This window comes from Macrotis lagotis, chromosome 1, assembly GCF_037893015.1.
Source record: "Macrotis lagotis isolate mMagLag1 chromosome 1, bilby.v1.9.chrom.fasta, whole genome shotgun sequence".
In the NCBI taxonomy this organism is placed as follows: Eukaryota; Metazoa; Chordata; class Mammalia; order Peramelemorphia; family Peramelidae; genus Macrotis; species Macrotis lagotis.
In genome coordinates this window covers 336,714,333-336,727,045 of record NC_133658.1, presented here as the reverse complement: position 1 = coordinate 336,727,045, position 12,713 = coordinate 336,714,333, and positions in this window count along the sequence as shown.

The following is a 12,713-nucleotide window of genomic DNA, read 5'->3' as shown; positions in this document are numbered from 1 at the left end:
ATTTTTTCCAATTGCAAGTAAAAACAACTTTTAATCATTTTTGAAACTGAGTTTCAAAATCTCCTTTCCTTCCTCCCAGTTTTCCTCATTGAGAAGGCATGCAATTATTTTAGGCAATAATGTGTTGTCATGTAAAACATTCTCCTATTAGACATGCTGTTTTGAAAGAAAACATAGACCCAAAAAATCCCTCAAAAAATAAAATTAAAAATATGCTTCAAGGTATCTAGGTCATACAGGAGATAGAGCACAGACCTTGAAGTCAGGAGGACCTGAGTTCAAATGTAACCTCAGATACTTTATTACCTGGCTGTAGGACCTTGGCCAAGCCACTTAAACCCATTGCCTTAAACAAATAAAACAAAATAAAAATATTCTTCAACCTGCATTCAGAAGTCATTAGTTCTTTGACTGGGAATAGATAGCATCTTTTATCATAAGTTATTTAAAATTGTCTTAAATAATTGTATTATTGTTAAGAGTGAAATCATTCTTATATGAGCATCTTACAATATTACTGTTACGTTGTACATAGTACATTTCACTTCACATCAGCTTATGTAATTCTTTCAAGGATTTTCTGAGAGCATCTTATTTGTCATTTTTATAGCATAAGAGTATTCTATTAAAACCACCCAGCCCAATTTGTTCAGCCATTCCCTAAATTGTTGGGCATGCCCCTAAAATTACTAGAACCTGTCATCCCAAAAGACATACATATAGGTCCTTCCTCCTCCCCACTCCTCTTTTATCTCTTCTTGCCTACAATTATAGTAATGAATCTGTTAGGTCAAAGGGTATGCAAGGTTCTATAGGCCTTTGAACATATCCCCAAATTACTCTTAAGAATGATTGAATCTGGGGTGGCTAGGTGGCAAAGTGGATAAAGCCACGGCCTTGAAGTCTGCAGTACCTGGGTTCAAATCCTGTCTCAGACATTTAATAATTACCTAGCCTTGTGGCCTTGGGCAAGCCACTTATTCCCATTTGCCTTGCAAAAACCTTAAAGAAAAGAATGGTTGAATCAGTTCACAACTCCTCTAGCAGTTCATTAATGTCTTTTCTCCCACATCTCCTCAAACATTTGTTATTTTCCTTTTCTGTCCTATTAACTAGCATAGTAGTAATATGATAGTACCTCTAAGTTGTTTCAATTTTCATTCCTTCAGTCAATAACAATATAGAGTTTATAGCTATAACTAGATTTGATTATTTTAACAGAAAACTGTATATTTCTTTTGATATTTATTATTTGGCAATAACTCCTATTTTTATAAATTTCTTCAATTTTCTATATATTTGAGAATTGGGCCTTTTATAAGAGAAACTTGCATAAATTTTTTATACTTATGATTGCTAAATATATTTCCCTCCATCATATCATTCCTTTATTATCTTCTCTTTCTCTTTCACCCTTTTTTCCTCAAGTGATTTCTTCTGATTATTCCATCCTCCTATGTCTTCTATCACCACCACTACCTCCACTACCATCTAACTTTCCTGTAAGATAAGATGCATTTTCATATGCAATTGAGTATATATATTATCCCTATTTTAGACAATTCTGATGAGAATAAAGTTAACTCACTCCTTTCAATGCCTACTCTCTTCTACTCCACTGAAAAAATTTCTTGATTCTTTTATGTAATTACCTTGTTCTACCTCCTTTATTCCCTATTTCCCTGTACATGCCTCTCACACCTTAATTTTATTTTTTACATATTAACCTTTCAAATGCAATTCACACCTGTGCCTTCTGTCAATATATACTCTTCTCTGCCTTAATTATAAGAAAGTTTTTATAAGTAACAAGTATTATTTGCTCATGTATGAATGTAAACAGTTTACCCTTATTAAGTCCATAATTATTTCCTCTTTCTTATTTCTCTTCTTTTGCTTCTTTGAGTTTTGTATTCAATGTTAAAATTTTCTATTCCACTCTGTTCATTTTCACAAAAATGATTGGTTCCAAGTTCTCTATTTCATTAAATATACATTTTATTCCATGAAGGATTATCTTCAGTTTTGCTGAGTAGCTAATTTGTGCTTGTAATCCTACCACCTTTGCCCTCCAGAATATCATATCACATGCCTTCTGATCTTTTAATGAAGGAGCTACTAAATCTTCTGTTATCCTGACTGGTTTTATGATATTTGAATTATTTATTTCCAGCAGATTGAAGTATTCTGTCTTTGACTTATGAGCTCTGGAATTTGACAGTAATGGTCTTTAGAATTTACATTTTGAAAATTCTTTCAGAAGGTGATTCATGGATTTTTTTCCATTTCTATTTTTTTCCCTCAGTTTCTAGAATATCAAAATGATTTTCTTGAATAATTCCTTGAAAGATGATGTCTAGGATCTTTATTTTTTAATCCTGACTTTCAGGTAGTTCAATAATTTTCAAATGATCTCTACTGTATCTATTTCCAAGTGTATGGTTTTACCAGTGGATTATTTCATGTTGTCTTTTATTTTTTTATTTGTTTTTTTTGGTTTGATCATTTCTTGATTTCTTATAAAGCCATTAACTTCCATTTACTCAGTTCTAATTTTAAAGAATTATTTTCTTCAATGAAATTTTGTAACTCTTTTTCCATATAGCCAATTCTACTTTTTTAAAGATTATTTTCCCATCAGTCAATTTTTGTACTTTCTTCCATTAGGCCAATTCTTATTTTCAAAGCATTCTTCTCCTCATTAACTTAATGGCCTGTATTACTATATGATCTGTTTTGTTTTTTAAGGTATTTTCTTCAGTTTCTGTGTCTCTCTGCATGTGTTTGTCAGTATATGTCTCTTTACCTAGTGACTCTTTTTCCATGATTTTCTTACATCTCTCTCATTTTTCTACCCAAGAGGAAGACCATTGAGAAATATTTTGCAAATGAGCCCAAGAAGGATCAAAATACTCGGTCTGAAGATGAGGAAGCACAAGCTCCTGCATCTAAAGACTCCAAGAAAAATAGAAATTTGGCTCAGGCTATGATAGAGCTCAAAAAAGACTTTGAAAATCAAATGAGGGAGTTGGAAGAAAAACTGGGAAAAGAAAGGAGAGGTGCAGGAAAAACATGAAAATGAAGTCAGCAGCTTAGTCAAGGAAATCCAAAAAAATGCTGAAGAAAATAGCATGCTAAAAACCAGCTTAGGTGAAAAGGATAAAACAGTTCAAAAAGTTATTGAGGAGAAGAATGCTTTAAAAAGCAAAATTGGCCAGATGGAAAGAGATAAGAAAACTTTCTGAGGAGAACAAATCCTTCAGAAAAAGAATAGAATTCAGGGAGATTGAGGAATTTACCAGAAATCAGGAATCAATACATCAAAACCAAAAAAATGAAAAATTAGAAGAAAATGTGAAATATCTCATTGAAAAAACAACTGATATGGAAAACAGACTTAGGAAAGATAATTTGAAAATTATTGGAATACATGAAAGTCATGATCAGGAAAAGAGCCTTGACATCATTTTCAAAGAATTACTACAGGAAAATTGCCCTGATATTCTAGAAGCAGAGGGAAAAATAGAAATGTAGAGAATCCACCGATCCCCCCGAGAAAGAGATCCCAAATAACCAAGCCCCAGGAATATTATAGCCAAGTTCCAGAACTCCCAAGTCAAAGAGAAAATATTACAAGCAGCCAGAAGGACACAGTTCAAATATCATGGAGAACAGTCAGGATCACACAGGCCTTAGAAGCAACTACATTGGAAGTTCGTAGGGCTTGGAATACAATACACCGGAAGGGAGAAAGAAAAAGGAAAGGGGGAATAGTCCAATATATTTCACATAATAAGATTTTTTTTATTACAATGAGCTATTGCAGTGATATGGAAGGGGAGAGGCAAGGGGGAATGAGGGAACCTTTGCTCTCATCAGAGATGGCTAGGAGAGGAAACAGCCAATATACTCAATAGGGTATAGACAACTGGAGTAAGAAGGAGGGGGGAGCTGGGGGAAGGGGAGGGGATATGAATAAAGGAGGAGAGGATGGACCATGGGGGGAGAGTGGTCAGATATAACACATTTTCTTTTTTTACTTCTTGCAAAGGGCTGGGATTTGATGGCCTGCCCAGGACCACAGGGCCAGGTGTATTCTGGGCCTAAGAGGTGGTATGGGGGCTCAGAGCTTCTTGGCCCCAGGACCAGGGATCTGTCTGCTGTGCCACTCAGCGACCCAACAGCAGAGTCAGAGTGAAAGGAGAGAAAAAATATAGTACATGGTAGTGGAGAAATAAGAAAGGAGGGAGTTGCAATCAGCAATGGCAACCTTGGAAAAATATGGAAGTAACTTTTGTGATGGACTTATCATAAAGAATGTGATTCACCCATGACAGAGTTGATGGTGTTGGAACAAAGACTGAAGCACATCTTTTTGTTATTATTATTTGGGGGAGGTTGCAGGGCAAGTGGGGCTGGGTGGCCTGCCTGGGGCCACATAGCAGGGTGATCTTGGGGTGTCTGGGGCCGGATTTGCACCCGGGTTCTCCTGGCTCAAGGGCCAATGCTCTGTCTGCCACCCAGCCACCCCTTCTATTATTACTATTTTATTTTATTTTGAGTCTTTTTTTTCTTCTTTTTGGTTTTTGCAGGGCAGTGGGGTTCAGGTGGCTTGCATGTCACATGGCTGGGTGATTATTGGGTTTACGAGGCTGGATATGGACTCAGGTGCTCATGGCTCCAGGGCTGGTGCTTTGTCCATTGTGCCACCTGGCCATACCTACAATTATTACTATTATTTTTTTAATTTTAATTTTTTTATCTCCCCTTTACTTTTTTCACCCAAGCAAGTTTATCTATATTCATGGGGGGAGGGGTATTTTGTTTATTGTAAACAAGAATATTTTATTAATATAAAAAAACATTTGTACAAAATGAGAATAAAAATAAATTTAAAATTAAAATAAAAAATAAAGTTGTAAAAGAAAAAGTGTGTTGCATCTGATTACCCTCTCCCACAAGCTTCCTTTCCTTCTATCATCTATACTCCTTCCTCCCCACCACTCCAATCCCTTCCCTCTCCTGTTTTCCTGTAGGGTAAAATAGAATCCTGTAACCAATTGAATGTGTATGTTGTTCCCTCTCTAAGCCAATTCCAATGAGAGTAAGGCTCACTCACTCCCCCTTATTTACCCCCTCTTCCACTCCACTGCAAAAGCCTTTTTTTGTTCACTTTATGTGAAATAACTTACCACATTCTAATTTCCTTTTCCTTTATCCCAGTACATTCCTTCCTCCCCCATTGAGTCCATCTTTTTAATCTATTCAACTCCATCTTCCATCTTGTCTGTAAAGGCTCCTTTTAATGCCGTAACAAAGGGGCAGGTTCATAGGAGTTATCCGTACCATCTACTCATATAGGAATACAAGCAGTTCAGCATCATTAAGATCCTGCTGATTTGCCCTTTCCATTCACTTTTCTATGCTTCATTTGTGTCTTCTACTTGAAAATCACACTTTCTGTTTAGCCTTGGTAATTTCATCAGAAAATTTGAAAATCCTCAATTTCACTGAATATTCATCTTTCCCCCTGAAAGAGTACATTTGGTTTTGCTGGGGAGTTATTCTTCATTGTAATCAAAGCTCTTTTACCTTCCAGAATATCATATTCCAAATCCATGAAACCAATACTGTAGAAACTGCTAAATCTTATATTGCTCTGAATGTAGGTTCATGATATTTGAATTGTTTCTTTTTGGCTGCTTGCAATATTTTCTCCTTAACATAGGAATTCTTTAATTTGACTATAATATTTCTGGCAGTTTTAATTTGGGGATCTCTTTCAGAAGGTAACTGGTGGATTCTTTCAATTTCTATTTTACCCTCTGCTTCTAGGATATCAGGGCAGATTTTCTGTATTATTTCTTGAAAAATGACTTCTGGAATTTTTTTTTTTTTGGTCATGACTTTCAATGAGTGTAATAACTTTAAGATTATCTCTTCTGGATCTGTTGTCCATGTGAGTTCATTTTCCATTTAGGTATTTCACATTTTTCCTAGTTTTTCATTCTTTTGGGTTTGTTTTATTTTTTCTTGATTTTTCACAAAATCATCTTGCCTTAGCTCCATTCTATATTTCGATGAATTATTTTCCTCAGAGAGCTTTTGTATTTCCTTTTCCATTTGACCAATGCTATTTTTTGGCAGATAAATAGTAATTTATTAGACTCAATGTCTACAACAATACAAAAATTAAAACACAGTAAGGCATCTTTTACTCCATTACTGTATATTCAGTATGGACTTTTTTTTAAAATACAAGAGAGTACATCTGTACAAAATTCTTTCCAATGCATTGGCAGAATGGTTTTATTTTTTCATTAACTTATATATTATGAAACTTCATGTTAAAGTTTCAACACATCAATATTGAAAAAATGTATAATTTAGCTTTATCTGTGAGAAGTTCTGCAAAAAACAAAACATGGAAAGTAACTACATACAGATGTGAACTACACAAAAAGATCATAGTGGTATTCAACCACTAGCTTTCTTTGAAGCAATTTAAACATCAGTAATTCAAGGGAATGAACAGATGAAGACATAAAATGGCAAAACTATTATCATACACCGTGTTGCCAAATAACTTCACTCTTCCAACACTGAGATGAGGACTTAAAAAGGGTATGCTTGATAAACAACTTTATTCTAATTGGCTTTACATTCCCTTAAAAAGCCACATCCTAGAATAAAACAGTATAAATTAACACTGCATATATATATATATATATATATATATATATATATATATATATATATATCATTATTTACTCTTCTTGATATTTGATCATTTATAAAGCTTAACAGGCTCCTGAAAGAATACTGAACATTCTTTGTGGCATGTTTTACCTTCCTTTAAGGCAAATTTGTGAGAATAATGAAATACCAATAAAATCTCTGCATGAACTTGTGATCTAATTACTTAGGAAACATACAAAAACTTATGTTATAAAATGACAACTTCAATACAAGAGTACTGAAAAAAATGATTTCAGTTTACTGCATTAAAAGATGGTCTTTTCTTGTATCACATTTCTTTCATTATTCATCATCTTTAGAACCAGTTTTGCTTAAATGCTTAACTACATCAACCCAGTTCCAGCTGTTCTTTTTTTTATCTTTCTTCTTACTTGACAGAGCAATGTTAGGAGTTTCACGTGAAATAATATTGCTTATTGAAGTCACAGTAGTAACAGGATGATGATTCTCCATGAACTGTTCCTTATTGTCCTTGGCATATTCAAACAATGTATATGTAATTGCATTTCCAAGATTAACTTCAACTTCTTCCTGTAATTTAGCCAGAATACTTTGCTTTACAGTTGATGATATTGTATTGTTGAAAAAAAAGCATTCATAGATATGATTGGACCTGTTTGTGGATATGTTTCGGTCCAAGAAACTTCTATAAAGAAGGCTTTGGGATCACCATTTTCACCTAACCTGTATTGAAATGAAATTGGACTTAGTTCTCAGAAACTTTCATCTCCTTTCATAAATAGAACACAGTGCTTCCAGCTCCATCTCCTGGTCCTCATTGGCGCACATCGCTCCGGCAGAAGGCCTTCCTCCCTCTACGGAAGCTACGGAAGAGAGGAGGAGGCGGCCAAGGTGGGATCCCCACCAAGAGGCCGGAGCCCCCACCGTCACCTTGCTGCCCCTCAGGCTCATCACCTCCCAGCCGAGGCTGGCCCCGGCACCCCAATTCTATTTTTTTAAAGCATTCTTCTGCTCATCAGTCTTTTGGACTGCTTTCCCCATATAATTCAACTGGTTTTTAAGATGCTTTTTTCCTTCAATTCACATTTTTTATATTCCCTCATGAAGCTGCTGACCAGTTTTTCATGATTTTCTCACACTAATCCCATTTTATTCCCAATTTTTCCTCTATCTCCCTTATTTGATTTTCAAAACCTTTTTGAGATCTTTCATAGCCTGAGACAAACTTATATTTTTCTTGAAATTTTTGTATTCAGAATCTTTAACTTTGTTATCTTCTGAGTGTGTATTTTGATCTTCATCAGGATCAAAGTAATTTTCTATGGTTGGCTTTTTTTTCTTCAGTTGTTTGCACATTTCTGCAGCCTATGACTTGATTTTCACTCCTAAGGTGGCAGGCACATTCCCAAGGTTTTGTAGGTTTCTATAGCTGTTTTCAGGGATTACCCTCCCCACCCCAGGACCTCCAATTTCTCAATTTCTCCAAAGTCTATAAGACGTTTTGACAATTCTTCTGGTCTGTGCTCTGTGGATAGCTACAAGCTCTCCTTTCTGCCCTGAAACCATGAGGATTGTCCCTGCTTTGCTGCAGACAATAAGCATTGTGCTTATGACCCTTTTCCTGACACTGGGACCCCAGACTGTGACATGGATCTGAGTTTTGGCAGAGCAACAGTCCTGGCTCACAGGTAGTAAAAAGCTCTTTGTAATCTCCACCAAACCCTTACCATTTGTGAAAAGAGTACTCTGGAAGCAACTGCCCATTGGCTCTTGAGGCCTATTCCTAGTTCACTGGAGCTGGGTCTTATGCTGAGGTCTGAACTGAACTGGGCTCCTCACTCACCTTGGTATTACACAGTTTTCCTGTTGACCTTCCAAATTTTCCTTGGCAATCTCTAGACTGAAAAGAATGTCTGTAAACCACCATCATTTCTAAATCCAGTGTCCAGTGTCCCCTGGATGGCTGGAGTGGGTTTGCTCTGGAACATCCAGGGCTGCCCTGTCTAACCCTGGTAAAACACACCCTTTTGATGGATCTTCCAAGTTTTCTTGGACTGAAAAACTGGTTTATTTAGTCTCTTTGTGAGGTTCTGTCACTCTAGAATTTGAATGGAATCATTATTTGAAGGTATTGGGAGTGGTTTGGGAAAGAGCTCATGGGAATTCCAGACTTTTCTCTGCCATCTTGACTTCACTTTCCATATTTCTTTCTTGGTTTTGTCACAATGTTTCAACTCCCTTCTCCTGTCAGTTCTCTGATCCCTTTCTTCTACTGTTGAGTTCAATCAGTAACCACCATTTTTAGGAAATACCTATCCATTCTTCATTCTTCTGGGCTTTGCCACAATTTTTCTTGGATTTTCTCTCTCTCTCTCTCTCTCTCTCTCTCTCTCTCTCTCTCTCTCTCTCTCCCCCTCACCCCATTTTCAACTTTCTTGTATAGTTTCTTTCCCAATTAGAATGACAGTTCCCTGAGGGCAAGGAGTACATTATTTTTCTTCCTTATGTTTGTATCCCAGACACTTAACATATTTCTTAGCAATAGTAAACATTTAATAAATGCAAGTTGACATGTTTGACCTTGGAGAAGTTGAAAGATGTAAAAAATATGAATACTCTTGAGATGATACTTTTAGATATTAGCAAATTTAGATTTTCTATGATTTTCCTATGGACATGTTGGAGAGAAGTAGTTAAATGAAAGTATATTTAGGTAGATTCTAACCTAGTTAAAATAACTGAGATGACAGAAAGTAGATATATTAATGACTAATTGACAACTTGAAGAAATGCCTTAGGGATTCATCTTTTACATATGATAAATTTTCATTATTGAGTTAAATAAATATAAAATATTATATTTTCCAATGGACAGATACCACTGAACTGGGAAGGGTAGTGCTCCAGTGCATTTCTGGATATAAAAAAGAGAGACATAGGTCATATTCACAAGCAACTTTTCTTGTAAAAGTTTGTTTCTACCAAGAAAAAAGATGTAGTGAGGGAATATGTATACTACTAACTGATGACATAACCTCTTTGATCCCTTTTGATTTGGTTCAGGATATTCAAAGTATAGAAGAATGCAATCAGAGGCAGATGAGTTGCTAAAAACATAGACTACTTTGAGATACTTTTGCATCATAAGATTTTTAGTCTTTTACATTCATAAGTTATAAAAGGAAGTTGGAGTCTTTTACAAAAGAAATAATCTAGGAAAAGCAAATGCAAGTTCTTCTGAACATACCAATTATGATCTAATGAAAGAAATTAAGTTGATTTACCTGAAACTAGAATAGTGATGGGTGATGGCAAGATTAAGGGAATGACTATCTTTGAGGAACTGATACAGAGTGGAATCATAGGCCACAAAAATTGTATAGAATAACTAACTAGAAAGTTTGAGCATTTGAGAGAGCAAACTAGAATAACTAACTAGGAAGTTTGAGCATTTGAGAGAGCAAACCATGTATTTTAAAGTCTGCTAGTATGATATTAAGAGTAGGTGGAAAGACTTTGAACCAGGCTCTAACATTTCATTAAGGAGATTGTTTTGTAGTTCTTTGAAAGATAAAGCAGTGTCTGGATGAGATGATGAAATTGTATCATCAATAAGAAATTATTACTAAATGCTAATGAAAGAAGAGAGATATGGAAGTGGCAATGAGGAGCAAGGAATATTCTGTCTCCCTCATCAGTGATTTATATAGTATGAATGAATGTGCAGTCACTACTGGAAATGTAGTGAGGGAGACAAGGTATTTATGCAAATTAGTGAGTGCCAGAGATGAAAGAAATGAGAAAGGGAAAAAATGTAAGTTGGAAAGAGTTTTGTTTATTGTGGAGAGTATAGTAAAAGATAAAATCATATCTTGCATAGTGGAGTTGAAGTGATTTAAAATAAAGGAGCAGATAGTTGAAAATTGGTAATAAAATTTGGACATGGACAGCAAAAGGTTCAATATCACTGGATTAATGACAGCATATAGTGCTTTGAATATAGTTACAGTTTAGGAATGAATAGACATATAGTATAAGTAACTAAAGAGGTATGTATTAAAGGAGACAAGTGATTAAACTGTACAGATTATCTTAACAGATCTGGTAGCAGATTCTATGCTTGGTGATGTCTTGGGGGTTAGGCATTGGGGATTCTAATCAGGAGCTAGAGGGTTGCACTATGAGGAGGATGGCAACCTAAAGAATTTCCTTGGAGTTACCTAGGTCTGTTGGCAAGATGAACCTCCATGTTCTGAAAAAGGTCAGAGTTGAAGACCAAAAGGGAAAGGGTCAGTTGTCAAAGGCTGGTGTGTGAATGGTTGTAGGAAATATGGAGAAGGTAAAATTAAGTGAAAGGATCAGGTCTAATTTGGGGATGTTACTTGCTCCACAAGATGCATCTATTGAGAAGGCCCTGGGATAGGGAAAAACCTAGAGTAGGTCACTTCTCTGCAGGTAGAAAATGTTGTGGACTGATTTTACTTATTTAAATTGTTTTCCTACTCCAATCCCACAGAATATAAATTCCCAGAGAGTGAATCTTATTTGTTTTTATTTGCAGTACTTTCACATATAAGTTTTTTTTAGGAACATATAAGTTTTTAATAAGAATTGAATTGAATTAGATCTAGGGTCAAATTAGAAGAATTGTTATATAGAGTACAGAGAGGCAGATTGAGACTCTATGCAACAAAATTAGAGTTTTTCCAAAGTGAAATGGGTTGTTTCAAGACATCTTTCCTATAATACTTTAAGCAGAATGGAGATTTACAATATTTAAAATTTTATTTTATTTTGTTGTTTTCCTCACTGCTTGGAAGTTCAATATAAGGAGAGTTATATTGACTGACTTGTGACTCTGTCACTATATTTGTATCACCATGTGCAAGTTACTTAAACCTACTGGGCTTCATTTTCTTCATCTATAGCATTAATATCAAGCATTTTTTAAGTCAGACACTGTGTTTGAGTCTAGAGAAAAAATACAAAACAGTCCCTATTCTCAAGGAGCTCTCAATGGAATGGGGGAGAAAAACAGCCATATAGCAAAACTAAGTACATTTAAAGGATAAATTGGAAATCAACACAAGGCATGGAAAACATACTTATCAAAGGTCAGATTTTCACTGAGACTTGGCAATCAGGGTGGAGAGAAGGAAGGAGAGATTTTTCAGGCAACAAAGATAGGAAAAATGGCAGTGCAAAAGAGTCAGAAATGGAATATCAATGAACTAAACAATCATCTAATAAACATTTTTAAGTGCTTAATACCTTTCAGGTGCTTGGGAATACAAGAGGAGAAATACAGTTTCTGCCTTCAAAGTGATCACAATCTAATAGAATAGGCAACAACAACCACAATAAAAACCAATCTATTCAAACAGGGTAAATAGGAAATGATTAATAAAGGGAAAGACTAGAATTAAGAGAAATAAGATTTCCTGAAGCAGATGGTATATTAGTTAGAATTTTATTGTGCAAGAAACAGCTAGAAGTTCAGTGTAATTGGATCACAAAGAGTGTGAATTGGAATAAGATATAAGAAGACTGGAAAGTTAGGTAGGGGTCAAGTCAGTGCAGAGGTTTAAATCTAAATGACTTCTCAGGTCCTTTTCAATTTAATATCTGTAATACTCTAGGGCTGTCCAACCTTACTTTTAAAAGATTTTTTACTGAAATAATAGACAATATATTTTGGTTTGCCATTTTAGTGAGAGGTCTGCAGTAGCTCAGCTTGATTTACTTAAACATTTAATAAACCAACAGTGGGTGGAATAAAATCACAATGAAGCCCGCAGCCTGCATTTTGGACAGTCCTGTTCTAGATCTATTTGTTCTATGATTATATAGCCTCAGATGTTCCTTTTTAGTTTTTCAATATCTGTCATGTAAATCCTAGTAGACCATACATTTATCTTCAGGGAATTCAATGAAAAACTCACTTTCACTGGATTAGGAAATTCCTGAAGGGAAAGTTATGAGATTAGAAAATA